At 31.1% G+C, this 15,488-nt stretch overlaps 1 protein-coding gene across 5 annotated transcripts in view; it reads left to right on the forward strand.

Annotated features, from left to right (window-relative positions):
- The window catches only part of LOC106663893 (small conductance calcium-activated potassium channel protein), a 444,847-nt gene that overhangs the window by 106,176 nt on the left and 323,183 nt on the right, over positions 1-15,488 (forward strand). For all 5 annotated transcript variants that reach the window (XM_014389122.2, XM_014389120.2, XM_024229796.1 and 2 more), the window contains one exon: positions 6,959-7,007. The gene's annotated coding sequence lies outside the window, so the exon portion shown is untranslated. The remainder of the gene's footprint in view (positions 1-6,958; positions 7,008-15,488) is intronic.

Raw genomic sequence — 15,488 nt, forward strand, 5'->3', positions numbered from 1 at the left:
GTAGGTTTCAGAAAAACATTTTCTTTATCGTGCCAACGTTTCGATCTTTATTGAGATCATCTTCAGGGCTCAAAGTGTTTGTCTTCTGTGTAATTGTGCGTGTCTGCAACTCTGTGTGTTGCACTCTCAACTCGACACGCAAGAATGGCACAATTACACAGAAGGCAAACACTTTGAGCCCTGAAGATGATCTCAATAAAGATCGAAACGTTGGCACGATAAAGAAAATGTTTTTCAGAAACCTACATCACACCAGACCGCATCTCACGATTTCCGAATAATTATCGATTAACCGTCACTAATCACCACAAATTTCAAAAATTTTAAATTGTAGTTAAGATATTTTAAAGCCCAGATTTAATTTGGTTGGTTTTTCTCAACTTTCAAGTTTATTCTGTATCACGTTTGTTTATTGGTTGTTTTTCATTTTCTAAAGATATATTCTGTTTATTTCTCTGATCTCCAAAAACTCCTGCTGCCTAGTACAAGCTTTGCTTTTTGACAGCATGCAGGGATGTACCAAAATATTATTTTTCGTTATGAATTTATATGTAAAGCACATTCTTGCAAATAAAGATTTATTATTATTTAATTTGGATACCACACCGTTGTAACAACACAACTAAAGAAAATAGATAATACTGGGAGTAGAGTAAATGTATAGTCGTAAGGATGTTATATACAAAATGCTCGTTAATGTAATAGAAAAGCACAGAAATAAAAAAATCCCCCCTAAAGAACTATTTTTAATGTATTTTTTAAATTTTCTTATTACGATCCAATGTTCTAGAATCAGATTTATTACTTCGATTAAAACTGATTCTTCACTGTGTTTGTAAACCCGACCTTTAAAGAAGGTCCGTTAAATCAATTTGAACAGCTTTGTTATCGAACCTGTTCAGAAACTAAAAAAAGATTTAAAGCTTACCTACTCTGAAACGGTTAAACGAAAAGTAAGCGTTCAATTCATTTATAGCTGTTGCTGCGGGAAGTTGCGTCACCCCGCTGCAAAGATGTTACTTAAGCAGTTTATAGCTTCTCTACCTCTACACGACCCGAGTGAAACTATATATTTCTTTGATCTTGCGCACATCCTTACATTTTTTTTTATCATCGGGCTGAACAAAGTTACTTCAATATCAATTAATTCACGAAATAATTAGCCTTGAAGTACCTAACGTCTTAAAATAAAAAAGCAGCCCTAAATACGCCGCTGCTCTACGACTTGAGTTAGTTGACTTGACGTGACTTGAGCTGCTCCAGTGGTAGGGCAGCAGCGTAATTAGGCGAAGGTCGTGGGTTCGAATTCCGCTCGTGACACTGACTTTTTTATCTCAACCAATACCTTACATAAAGAAGAATTAATTGAAAGAAGTTTGTTCAATCGGACCACGAAAGCTAATGGATTTAATAATTACAAAGATAATTATTTATTGATTAAAAACACATAAAATTAAAAAGTGAAGTTAATTTTTTTATGATCTGGTTTGTTAAGCACACAGTACGCCAAACAACTCATTAGATTTTAATGTCAACTTCATAGAAGTCGGGAAAACAAATTTAAACACTTTATGCGAAACGTTAGCAAATTGAACTTGGATGAAAACGTAAATGCAAAATTTAAAGCAAGACCAGGGCAATATCATAAAGCATAGTCACAAATTTAATTATAACTTAGATTATATTACAAACAGATTTTTTGACGACATAAAGTTGAGCATGTATGCTACCTTGAAAGCTTACCTCTTAAGGTAGAAACTTTTTCAATCACATCGCTTTTGTCTGTGCTCTTTATTTAATTTAAGAAAGGTAGAAACCTTAGAAGATATTTTATGAATATTTTCTTTTCGTACCGGTTCATATTTCCTGCGTCATACTAATCCTTCTGAGAAGGATCTCGTAGACGCACTGAGTTGTAGAACATTTTTATGTGGTATGGAATGGTATATATTTTATTTTCTTATATCGCACCTGATTATTAGATATTAGATTATTGCTATTTTTCAAATTTTCGTGTTTTGCCTTGTGAATATTTTTATAACGTTATGCTAATAGAGAAATCACCATTCAATGAAACGTTTTGGTATATTATAAAGAAATGTACTTTTTTGTAAGTCTGTGGGAAAAAACAAGTTAATTAAAATATTATTTCTTTTGTGCGTACATAGATTATGCCATAAATTTTACCATTCAAACGTTTAAATGGTAACTTACACCATTAATGACGTTTAGAATTAAGAAGAAATTTTAAACAATTAAAAACTGTTTCAAAAAAGAACGTTACCTATAAAAGGTTTGTTGTTTCCAAATTAAAACGGAAAAATAAATCCCACCGGTTTTGTTGCTACCCTGGTTAATTAACTAAACTAGAATGAATCATCCCTGAGTCTAACTTCAATTTGATTTGTACAAACATCTGCTTTGTTCACATCAGCCAGTGTCGTCCCTATTAATTTGTCAGTAATTAATCTCATCCTTACACCAAGGGTGCGCCGTGGATATATTATTACATAAACTTACCGGCGAACTATGAGGTACTCTCCGAAAAGCTTTCAACGGAATTTTACCATCAAAGTGTCTGCTAGTTAGGTTTTCATTAATCCAAATACGTAAAACGTTAAAATAGCCGTTTTCATTGACGTAGGGTGAAACTTTTGTAATAATTAAAATAACTTAAGTGTGCTATAGATCCAATTACTATTTATACATTTATACATACTTACTTGCTCAAAAATTATTTAGTAAGTTTTACATGAAAATATTCAAACTGTCATTCAAATATACTTTAAGAAAAATGGAAAAAATTGATAGATGACTAAACGAATACACCTAAAATGGAAATAAAAAAGAAAAATAATAGAATGGCGCACAGTTTACGTAAGTTTAGATAGGTAAGTTAAAGAATAAATCTAATATGGTAGAGAGAGAGAGAGAGAGAGAGAGAGAGAGAGAGAGAGAGAGAGAGAGAGAGAGAGAGAGAGAGAGAGGCATGTAGAAGAGTGTGACAGAGAGAAAACAAACTAGAAAGAAAGTGATAGTGATAAAAGAGGAAGGAGAGTTAAGAGAGGAGAAGGAATAGCGCACAGTTCATTTGTTTTGCATAAAATGTAAGTCATTATGGTTTAGCATAAAACTTGAACGAAATTGAGCAAATTTATCAACGTTTTTTCGCGTTATCCCATTTATGTTATTTAATTAGTTTATTAGAAATTTTTAAGTTTATTAGAAATAAAGTTAAATTAGAATTATTTATAATTTTTTTTGTATATAGTGAAATTACCCTTATTTATTCAGATATCGTGAGATGCGGTCGGGTGTGATGTAGTTTTCTGATAAACATTTTCTTTGTCGTGCCAACGTTTCGATCTTTACTGAGATCATCTTCAGGGCCTGGGATTTACAAACAATGTTTACATTTAATTCATTTTAAACGTGAAAACGTGCTGTACGTAGATTTATATAAAAAGCAAAACAAAAACGAATTGAGTCTCGAGAAAATTGAAATTTCAAATACCCTAGTAAAAAAATGAACATTTGTTGTGACAATAGTGGTGCATTTTACATCGGGATATAAATTATGAAATGGCAGAAAATCGTTAAATGAATGAATTGCAAACCCAGAAAGGAGACATGTTCCATTAAAGAGTCCATCATTGTTATAAGCAATCGTCTGTTTATTTAATACGTTGCTAAAGGGTTAAACGTTTATTATTGACCATTCTCTAAGAAAAACAATTAATAATTTATTAATTACGGCTGATTGAATTGAGCGATATTTTCTCCTAATGCGGGTTGAAAATATATTGAGCTCATAATAAATTTAGAAGCGTTTGATTATAAAATTAATTGTCTTATTCTATTGTGACACTTCGTTTTTTAAAGTATAAAAGAAAAGGTTTTTTCAACTATTTTTTTTCCTCTTTATTATTATTGGAGAGAAAACTTGTACAGTTAAATTCCATGAATTTTTAAGAAATTTCCGTGTTTTATTATCCCTAATGCGAAACAGTAATCTTTTTAAAACTGTTAATCAGTTTATTATTAATAAATTTTGTTAAAAATTGAAATAATTTCTTTATAATGAGAAGTTGTTTTTTAAACATGATCGTTTTACCTTCATGTTTATAGTTAATTATTAAGGTTCCATAAATTATCTTTCCTTTCTGTAAAAAAAATCTCTAACCATACCAGACTAGGTGCAAAAAATAATATGAATTGTTTACCTACTTTTATTTTTTAAATATTGCTATATACTATTATATATTTTACATGCTTGTGCACTATTAATTTATTTCAATGTTAAGGTTATGTTAATTGTTCTTTTGCTTATATAGTAAAAGGTTTATTAATATTTCGTACATCGTCAAACAATCAGTTTTTCTCAATAAAATTAAATAAAAATGACATGCAGATTTGAAAGTATTATGGAAATTAATCACTTCATTTTGTTCCAGCAATTGTATAAACAATGAAATTAGAGCTGACAAGGGTTTCTCTAAAAAAATTATTTAAAATGCTAAATGCTAACAAGTATTATTTTTAACGAACCTTTTGACACCGACCATTATACAAGCGTTCTAGAAAAACCCAATTATCTTTTTTTCACTGCTTCATTCCCTAGAAATACGGCATTTTAAGTCTTAGAGCTTTGATGTGAGATACTATGGAGGACGACGGCTGGACAGATCAAATTGTGTCCTTCATCCTTACCCTTCAAAGTGACTCGTTGCTCCTGACCTTTTCTTGAATATATTCATGTATGAATAAATAAAACAAATAAACGTTTAAAATTGCAAGAAGCCAATTATACAAGAATGTCTTTTTGTCAGGCTAGGGGCTATGAAATAATAGAGACACGTTTTTTGTTAATAATTTTTCAAGAAATATGCCTACAATTCGGTAAATTATATTTTTCATCTGTTTTCTAAAAATCATAAACCTTTTTGTTTTGATTGTTTATTTAGAATTAACACAGTATTCACAAAATGAAAAATGAAAATAAACTAACTAAAAGCTTACAGATAAATTTTACCTTTTGCAAATATATCTGTCCTCCAATGGCCATAAAGGAAACCCCATTACTTACCATTTATAAATATGTACATATAAGTTATTTAAATTTGTTATCTCTCAAAAAGGTGATTCTCATTTAAAGAAGTTTTAAATTGTTCACATAATTTAAACTCATTACTATGAATCAAAAGTGACCGGGTTTTTTTTATAATCAGTTTTTCCCCGCTAAACGCAGTAACAGGCTACATAATACAAAATGATTACAATATTAAGGTTGTAGAAGATTATAAAGCACAGTGTCTTTCGCACTTCTAACGCAAATGTAAAAAGAGTCAGGTTGCAATCTGCACATATGTAAATATTTGGTCAAATATACTAACTTTTCTTCTTTCTTCTTCCATTACTTACCAATGGCCTTATGAGTTATCTTGGACTTTTCTTGGATAAACGATTGAAATGGAATTACTACTTGACTCACTTTAAAAATAAGAAATTGACAACCATCTTTTAATTTACCAAGACCAGTAATAAGGCAGGTCAGGGCGAACGATTGTGAAGTAAGGGGATCAACCAAAGATTCCAGTTAAAAATAATAGAAAAGTTTCTATCCTTTTTAAAAAAGATTAAACTCCACACTCACCCCATCATTTATAATTTCTAGAAAAGTTTCTATTCTATTCAGTCTAAAATTCTCCGTCAAATTACAAATGCTCCCTTTTATGGGTTTAATTATACTTTTCTCATTCCCTTTGTACAAGACTTAATGAAAACCCGTTATAACAAATTACATTAATCACATAGTATGCATAATAAACTCCTAGTACAACATCTCAATTTCAACCGTACTAGAACTAATTATTTACTGTAATGTAAACGAGCTAAATGCATCTTTACAAATATTTATTGGTGCTAGTGTCTCAATCATTCAAGTGAAGATATATTCACTTATGCCAACTAAAGGTTTTTTAAACTTTTTCCTTGATCTCAATAATTTAATACAACTGTATAATTTCTACGCGTAGAAAGTAGGTATTTTAATTAACTGAAACAAAATTCAATATTTAAATAAATAGATAATTAAATATTCTTTTAAAGTTTATCATCAAACATAAAAAATTGCTTGAGCCATAACTTAAAAATAGTTGTCGTGTGTGGTTCATACCTTAAGTGTTCTATAACATGAGATAAACCTATAATCTCGTTATACTTAAAAAAGAAAATATTTCAAATTAGTAAGAATAGGAACAAAAATATATCTTTTCAAAATATTGATTACATCTGATTTTTAAATGAAATATCAAGAGACAGGAGGTCTCTATTTCTTTTTGTTTTACATGACATTTATTCGATCAATCAGGGCTAATCAAAATTGAGGTTTAGAGAGAGGACGGAAGATATCAGTCAAGGGAAGCCAATCTAGTCAGACAAGTTCAATTATGAAAACCCCCATCTTGGATATTGACTCGGCTTCCCTGTCCTCCAACCATACTAGATTCCATGGGGCGTGTGTGGTTTGTATCATTAAGTAAGATTTAATATGAAAAAAACCCATATTTATCTTTTTTTATAAATGGGGGGGGGGGATCTTTCAACATCGAAGCAGGTCAACTGGTTTTTTAAATTAAAGTTTAATACGGGAAAAAAGTTGAACATTTTCAAAGTGCCTTACTTAGTAATTTAACTTTAGGCTATAACTTGAATTAATTAACTTTTTAAACAAAAAGTAGGATAAGTTTTTTTCTTGTTTATCCTAACTGGTTAAATTGTACAGCAAAGAAGGTCACTAATTGTGAATATTTACTTTTTGTAAAATCTTATATATTTTTGTATTTTTGTAAAAAGTTTCAATCGTATATATATATATATGTATATATATTTTGTATAATACATTTTTGTCATGTTTTTGGCAACATTATGAAAATGACTAAAAATCATTCTTTTACAGGCAATGACAAAAGGCACGGTAGAGGGAGTCATCATGAACGTGCAAAGAGGTATGAATAATTTAATAAATAAAAATATTTTTATAATAATTACAATTAATTAAGGTTTTTAGTTGAGATAAAAAAGTCAATGACACGAGCGGGATTCGAACCCACGATCTTCGGTTTGATACGCTGCTCTACCACTTGATCTATCGTACCTCGATCCACTCGGACACCAACTTCCTATTTCAACCCCACCTTTTGAGTTTTCTCTTTTTTATCTCAATTAAAAACCTTAATTAATTGTAATATATTAATTGGTCAAGCGGGCCACGAAATTAATGAATTTATAATAATTATTATATTAAATTTTATATTGTGAGTTAAATGTTTTAAATAGTTGATGGGTTGTAAATAAAATTTATTTCAAAAATTAAAAATACGTTATTATAAAACAGTTATAAATACTATAAAAAATTCTTAAAATAAAATATCAAGCCTCCCTTCTGTGGCAGCGGGATGTTGAAATTAAAATCAAATTAGGACGAACAAGCCAGATGGCATTAGACGAAAGGAAAAATAAAGTGAATTAAAATCTCAACTAAAAGAAAAATGCAAAAGTAAATAATTCAAAAATTTTTCATTCATGAATATTGAGTGACGTTTAATTGCGACAGGTAGGCAAAGTGACGATGTCGGTCGAGAGTTGATCTTAGGTGGCTCTGAACCAAACAAGAGGGATTTGCTCTCGGACACTTACTTTTGGGCCAAAGCCCACGTATTGTCCAGCACTTTGAGAATGATTGCTCCACATTTCTTATTTTGTTGAAGGACGTACATCCTTAGCCCCAAATATGGTTCATTCTCCATATGAGGATTGTGCATGAAAAACTCTGGTCCTCCTGCGCATTTTGGAGGGAACAAAGCTGTTATAATTTACAGCTGTTACAATTTACTACTTGATAAAATCGTTTTTTGTGGTTATTTTTGTTTCGAGATGGAATGAATGACACCTCTCGAGCTTAACTTCGTCGGCGGAACGAGTCAGAGGTCTGACCCTGGACATCCGTTACAGTCCAGAGATTAGATTATATAAACCAATCAATCGTATTTATCAGTATATAATTAATGAGTAATTTATTTACATTAAATATTGCAAACTCAAGAACAAATAACAGCAACATCTACTGGTATACGAATTACATATTCCACAGCGGTGATATGTTTATATTTTTAAAGGACTATGTACATCTAGAACGTTGTTTCTGAGTTTTTATTTCCGTACTTCTAAATATTTTCTATTATTTAGACTTGGAAAAATTCTTTAACATTTCATAGTACTTCCCGGTTTATGACCTACACATTTATTTCACCGTCAGTTATAAAAACACAGATAGATAGGTAGAGAGAGAAAGAGAGAGAGAGAGAGAGAGAGAGAGAGAGAGAGAGAGAGAGAGAAAGAGAGAGAGAGAGAGAAAAAAAGAAAATTTATTTTTTAGAGGGTACCTCAACTACGAGGTTGTATGAACCCTCGGAGTGCCGGTATTAAAAAAAAAAAATTGTGTATAATATGTCGGGAACCCGAGACCTTTACTTTACAGTGATGACCACCGTCACTACCGAAACCGTTGCGCCAAAAAACAGTAAAAATTCACCCGAAATTGTTAAATATTTTGCATGCTGAAGAGGAAGAAAGGCTACTTTCAAATACATGGAAAAGATAACCAGCTATAAAAAAAAGATGTAGAGAGATTGAGATTGAGAGAAAGTGAGGGAGAATGAGAGAGATTGAGAAAGAGATTGAGAGCTAGAGAAAGAGTGTGAAAGTGGTTAAGAATGACAAAAATTCCATTTATATCACGGCACTCGGAGATCTATAGTTTTGCAACAGCGGCGAGTAATGATGGTTTAGCATAACGTTTGTGCCGTAAAGCGTTTTCTATTTAGAATGAATTACATATGTATCAGAGTGGCGGATGGGTTTAAAAACGTTTGAGTTTTAAATAACAATTCATCTTTAATTTAAAAAGATTTATTTCGAGTTAGTTAAATAGTTCTACCTTTAATCATCTATATATAGAAAGTTTCTATATAGTAACTAGATTATTAAACAAGCAACAAGCCAGATGATTTAAATTTACCAATTCCCAGGTTTTACTATGTAGAAAATTTGTTCCTAAAATAATGTTTTGAATGGATGAAAAAAAATCTTCCCTCAAAGCGAGTTACTGTTAGGTCTGCAATTAAACCATCTTGATTATGTCATATCATCTAAATTAGAGGCCGAGGTAAGTGCTTTGAAACATGCAATACGTTGCTCTCGGGAGAGTAGTTATGAGCGTAACACAGAACTTTCCCTCCGTCCGCTATACATTAGTGCGAAGAGCATAAATTCATTTTTTTATTGTTCAATAAAAATATTCTTGTTTGAAAGAAATGGAATTATACTTAAAGACTGGGGTATATATGTCTTATATGTATGTATATAAGTAATAATACATAATGTATATATATACACACGTAAATTACCATATAATTATTTTAATGTAAACCAAATTATAAGAGATCAGAAATTCATGAGTTTTTATAAAAAATATTTAATTATGATGGTTTGGAAATAAACGTACTAATTTTTAGCTAAATTTTAATCTACCACTACTACCACTAAAAGATTTTCTGGTGTTTTGGTAAATTTTCTTTCCAGCCATCATAATTAAATATTTGTTAATAAATCTCTAATTTGGTTTTAATTTGCTTTACATTAAAATAAGTAAGTTGTAATTAATAACGATAAAAATACATATAGTTTAAAATAAACAGCATAATACAAGTATCCGGTTTTTTGTTTTGAATGTATTAATCTGATGTTTTATTTGGTGATCGTGAGACGCGGTCTGGTGTGACGTAGGTTTTAGAAAAACATTTTCTTTATCGTGCCAACGTTTCGATTTTTATTGAGATCATCTTCAGGGCCTGGGATTTATAAACATTGTTTCGATTGTACAAATACAAGTAAGATGTGAAAATTAATTTCTAGCACTGTATAAATTCATTTTTTTTCGCATCCTACATGTATTTATAAATTTAAACAATGTTTATAAATCCCAGGCCCTGAAGATGATCTCAATAAAAATCGAAACGTTGGCACGATAAAGACAATGTTTTTCTAAAACCTACGTCACACGAGACCCCATCTCAATTTCCAAATAATCGTTAACTTATCGGCCACTAAATACCACACAAATGTGATCAATAATAAATACTCAACTTTTGGACCAATTTTTTCATTTTATTTTGACCTGTTAGTATATTGTTCCGAGTCGTTTGAAGTGCTAGTCAGCGTTGTTTTGTATATTGACTCACGTTGCGCCATCAAAAAATGGCGATAATTTTTTTTCATTCAAATATGGGAAAACATATCCTAGGGAAGTGATGAGACATTGGCACGAAAGGTATCCTAGTTGTCCGAGTAATTTCTTTTCAGTTGTGCCTGTTATTTACTTGGTACCAGACCTACTCTCGAGCGATTAACACTAGTCAAGTCACGCATAGCCACCAGTTTATGCTCACTGGGCTCTAAATTCTGATAAAACAAATAGGTGAACAATTTCAAAATGCGTTATTGTCCACTAGGAATAATTAAACTTTAATACTATTATTTGATGAGATTTATAAAGTACTTCCCTTTAAATATTTAGTTAAAAAGCAACAACGAGCAGACTGATTAAATCTTTAGATAAGACAAACGGAATCCACAAAATGGGACAAACATGACATTTTTTGAAGAGGTTGATAAACCATTATTGATAATGCACGCACGTAATATTCAGAGTATTGTTAAGCACGCTAAATTCTGTAATACTTTTATACACGTTTAATCCAAACTGCTTTTCTTTCCTTTTATCCAGTTGGATAAGGTTTTATTTTAAATAGGGGATCAGCCAAATCACTTGGAACTTAGGACTTAGAAGATTTAAATACGTTAACATACGGATTTTATATATTTTCTTATTCATGGATTCCGTTTTCACTGGTTTTACTCTATGTACAACTGAATTTTTGATTATGTTTTTGAACGTTGGCCGAGTTGTTGAAACCTTACACAACCGTATAATCTAAAAAGTTCCTTGACTAATTATAATTCAACAACTTTTATCAATGCAGTCACCGTACTCAATTTTTTACTTTTTAATTAATTTAACTAACTTGTAGGCAGTATGAGGAAAGGAAAACGAAAATATATTTTTTCCTATCCTGAAAAGGAAGAACGTAATTTCTCCCGTTGCTGGACACGTAAAGAAATATTGTTTCGTGCAAATGACAGTTATGGTAAGAGAAATCCTAAGCTATTATTTACAGGAATCAACGGAGATATTGAACTAAATTGTTACTCTTGGTTTGCCTCATTTCCTCGTTTGAAGATTTACTAGCACGTCAGATTGCGTGGTTTCCACTCCCCAATTAATCCAAGAAACACACTCTACTTTCTGCAGCAACATTATGGAATTTTTTGTACTGTTTTGTCCGCAAAGCAATTGGCATTATTAGGCAGCAATGTTTAAAATTAGAGGATGAAAAAAAAGCACTGAGAGTCAATGATTTCAATCACGCTCAAAAGATTATCTTATTCTTTTGCCAACAATTTAATTTTGCTACTAACCATGTATTTGCAACGCTAAATTTTATACTTATAGAGCGGAAAACAACTAAAAGTTTCTATAATCTAATTGTGAAAAAATACAAATCAATGATTGAGCTGATTAAATAATAAGGATGTTTTTCTGACAAAATATTTATTCCATTATTGTCAGAAAACGTTCGATGGTAAAAACACGATATATTGTTCTTTTCTATTGACAAATCTCTATTGTATTTTGTGAAATGTGATAATAATAATAATAATACCATCCTTCCAGAAAGTTTTGGTCTTTTGATCGAAACATTATCACGATTACGTTTATCGAGTAAATGTTGTTATTTTGAATAGTTTTGCCTTCTAATAAGTATAGATAATACATTGATAGTATCTGCTCTTAGTAGTGTTCTGATGTCCTCTAAGATAGCCGAACTTTTGTTATAAAAATACCAACTTTCTTTCCCGGTCTTATCAGAAATAGATTGCTAAAGATACTCTTTGAAAGCCAATCTTAACAGCATCATCGGTGTTAACTAGAAAGATGGAAATCTTCATTATTTTCTTACTTGAACCTAATAAAAATTAAATATTAACAATTTTTCATTGGATGACTGTAAGTATAAAATCGATGAAGAATTCAGGGAAAGTGTTTACTCAGAAACGTAATTAATGAGAAAATAGAGACTGATAAAAACAAACAGACAGTTTAATTTTTAATGATCACTAAGCATAAATTTCCATTTAAATTTTTGATCAACTTAAATAGTTCACCTTATACACTCTTCGTTATAAACATTCCAAAACTCCAAGATTTTGCATTTTATGAGCACATCGGCTTTTATATAATTTAAAAAGGCTCAGAATTACAAAACAAATAGTATTTGTTAAATCTGAACATTTGTTTGGTTAAAATAACAAATATTTAAGAAAAACTAAAAACAACAAAATTCTTCTTGAATTTTTTTACTACAATTAATTATTTTTTTTAAGAAGAAGAAGAAAAATAACTTTATTCTGGGACTGGTATCCCCTAAGAATAATTTACATGAAATAAATAAGAGAAGTTCCTTCTATGAAGTTAAAAGTAAAAAAAAGATAGAAATCTTGGCACAATGTATACCAATAAGGCAGGACAGAAGAAAAAATTACGAGAATATTAAACAAAAATAAGAAATGTTAACGTGAGGTTACAATTTTGAAGGAAATCTTAAGGTACGTTTCACTCTTCCAATATAGCTGCTTCATTTCAACAGTTGTAGGGAGTTGATGTCAGTCAAGTCAAGTCACCTGCGGTGTTGAGGTACTCAGAAATACACATTTTCTTACGTGGCCGAGCATTATCATGGTTCAGAGCCTACGGATGGTATAAAAGGCATTACATGATCTTGTTGGATCATCTGCATATACATCATGGTTGGATTGTTTTCAACACGGTACGTACCTACCAAAAGTCCAGGTCAGTTTCAACGTGCAGTGCGGACTGCACCGCTCTCGAAGTCTTCTCCAGACTCTTTCACACGGCTATCTGAACTGTGATTTTCGTCTCATTGGTGAATAGGTCGTTTTCCATTCTTGAGAAGGGGTTTCTTGACCGACTTGATCCTTTTGTGTTGAAATCTGTACGGCCTTTTGATCTAAGGCTTGACTCTCTCAATCTTGTTCTAACAGGCTTCTTGACTGTGAAATTGACATTTCTCACCAAATACCAGCGCCTTTTATCAGTACTTATCAATTAGTTTCCAGATTGCTTACGTTTAAATAAAATGTCTATAACATTGGCGGTTTTGGGACGCCCTGAATTTGGTCTCCTCGAGTCTCCTTGCACTTTTTAATGCCCGTTGAAATCAGAATACGAGGGTAATTAGCGATGTAGCTGAATCGTTTTCTACTTTATGTAGAGTGATACTTCTGACTGATTTGTCATGGCTATTATATATTACGACGCAAAAGGAAATTAACACAGGTATGAAAATACCGGCTGAAAGCAACTTTGAATGATTCAAGAAAAAATTAGATTGGTTAGTAAGTAGGAATTAATAATATTATTAATCCCCAATGTCTCTTATGTAACCAGTGACAAAAGTATCTATAAACAAAACTTGGACTAAGATGAGAAACTAAAAATATAGCGAGATTTATAGGCGTTTTTTTAATTGTAGTTTCTGTAACAATTGAAACAAATTTTTTTAAATAGTTAGGAAAGATATATTTTAAAAGCACTTAACGTTTGTTTTAACTTTACAGTCTTAGGGCTTTAATTATCGAGTGATGTAAGTCGCTCTCGACTCCGGTAAATATATTTATTTTCAGCCAAGGCGGAAACAGGGGAGTCCATTAAGTAGGAAAGGTCTCAAGGTCAATCCTCATCCTTAACCCTAACGTTCACTTAGGGACCCCCATGCTACTTTCCCTACTTCCCACGAGCTCCTACAAGTAAGAAGGAAAAAAATTATCAGTGATACGTTCAAGATTTTCCTTCTCAGACTTTCACCATTAATCTTTTCCAAGGAATATAATCGATTTAAACATCCATTCTTATCTTTCTCCCATCACTACGTGAAAATGATGATGGATTACTATTCAATGACACTTTTGCCATCTTCATTTTGATAAATTTATTACGGATATCCCGTCAAAGTCAGTTTCTTCATTTAATAATCTTACTGAAGGTTAAGTGATTTTTAAAAAATCTAGAAGAAAGATTTTAAAGTTTAAACAATCCTATGATTGTAGGATAAAAACAAAAATATCTAGACATGAAACAGATACTGAATTGAACGCAACCGTTTAGGCGTTGACACGGCTCTCATCACTGTAAGGTAAATGTCCGGGGTTCGAATCCAGCGTCACATACAAGTGGGCATTTTTCAAAAACACTATCGTAAAAAATTAAATAATTATTTGAATATTATATATTCATTATATAATATATATATTTAATTGAAAAGTTTAGTATAAACTGAAATCGGTAATATAAGCTGAAGCAAACTTTGTAAAACCCACAGACCCTTTGGTTTGTGTAAATATACCAAAGCATTTACAATTTTACTAATGGATAAGTGAAAATTTAATATCACTTGGTTTTCTAATTTAATATGAACATTGATTTATTTTTATGTGCGTATCACGATATATTCATTGTACTGGATTGCACAAATTGATTTATTATTTAATTTTTAATTGTACTTTATTCGTTAAACAACATTACATTATGCTGAGTTTTTGTAACAATATCTTCGTATGTAGTGTCATCCCTTTCAAAAAAATATACAAAAAATAATTTTTTTTGTTATTGTATAAACCTATGAATCAATAATATAAGTTATGGAATGTTCTGTCAATGTTTTCCTTTTTCTCTTGAAAAGGCCAATTACATGTGACTTTTAAACATGTCATAATTATTAAAGATTCCTTTAATCACTTACGACGTAAATATTTGAATGTTAACGGGCCGTGTACAAAGGGTAATAACTTCAGTAGTACGGGTATTTGCATTGTCATTTCCTTGCTCCAGGAATAGCATAAAGGAGCCAATTAGCAAGTTGTATTGTGTATAAATCTAACAAGTTTGTTTTGGTATGACGATATAACAGTTTGAGTTTTTTCATAGCAATTCTTCTGCGAGTAAAAGTTCTCAATGTACGTACTTAGATTTTGAAGGTTTATTATGAAAGATGTTTTTGTTCAATTAGGCTACTGACAGCGTGCACTTTGCAGTTTGAAAAATAAACTTTATTTTACTGTTTTGAAGTAGACATTTTTTAGGATGTGGCTCATTTCTTTTAGGAAAAACTTCTCAAACATTCGAACAGTTGAAAAATTGATTGGGAGACTTTTTCCTTAATCGAGGAGTTTTACCCTCTGATTGTCAAACGGCTTCACGAAACTAAACACTTTTTAGTGTTTACCTCTTT

The sequence above is a fragment of the Cimex lectularius genome, unplaced genomic scaffold (genome assembly GCF_000648675.2).
Source record: "Cimex lectularius strain Harlan isolate CLEC.00 unplaced genomic scaffold, Clec_2.1 scaffold41, whole genome shotgun sequence".
Classification (NCBI taxonomy): Eukaryota; Metazoa; Arthropoda; class Insecta; order Hemiptera; family Cimicidae; genus Cimex; species Cimex lectularius.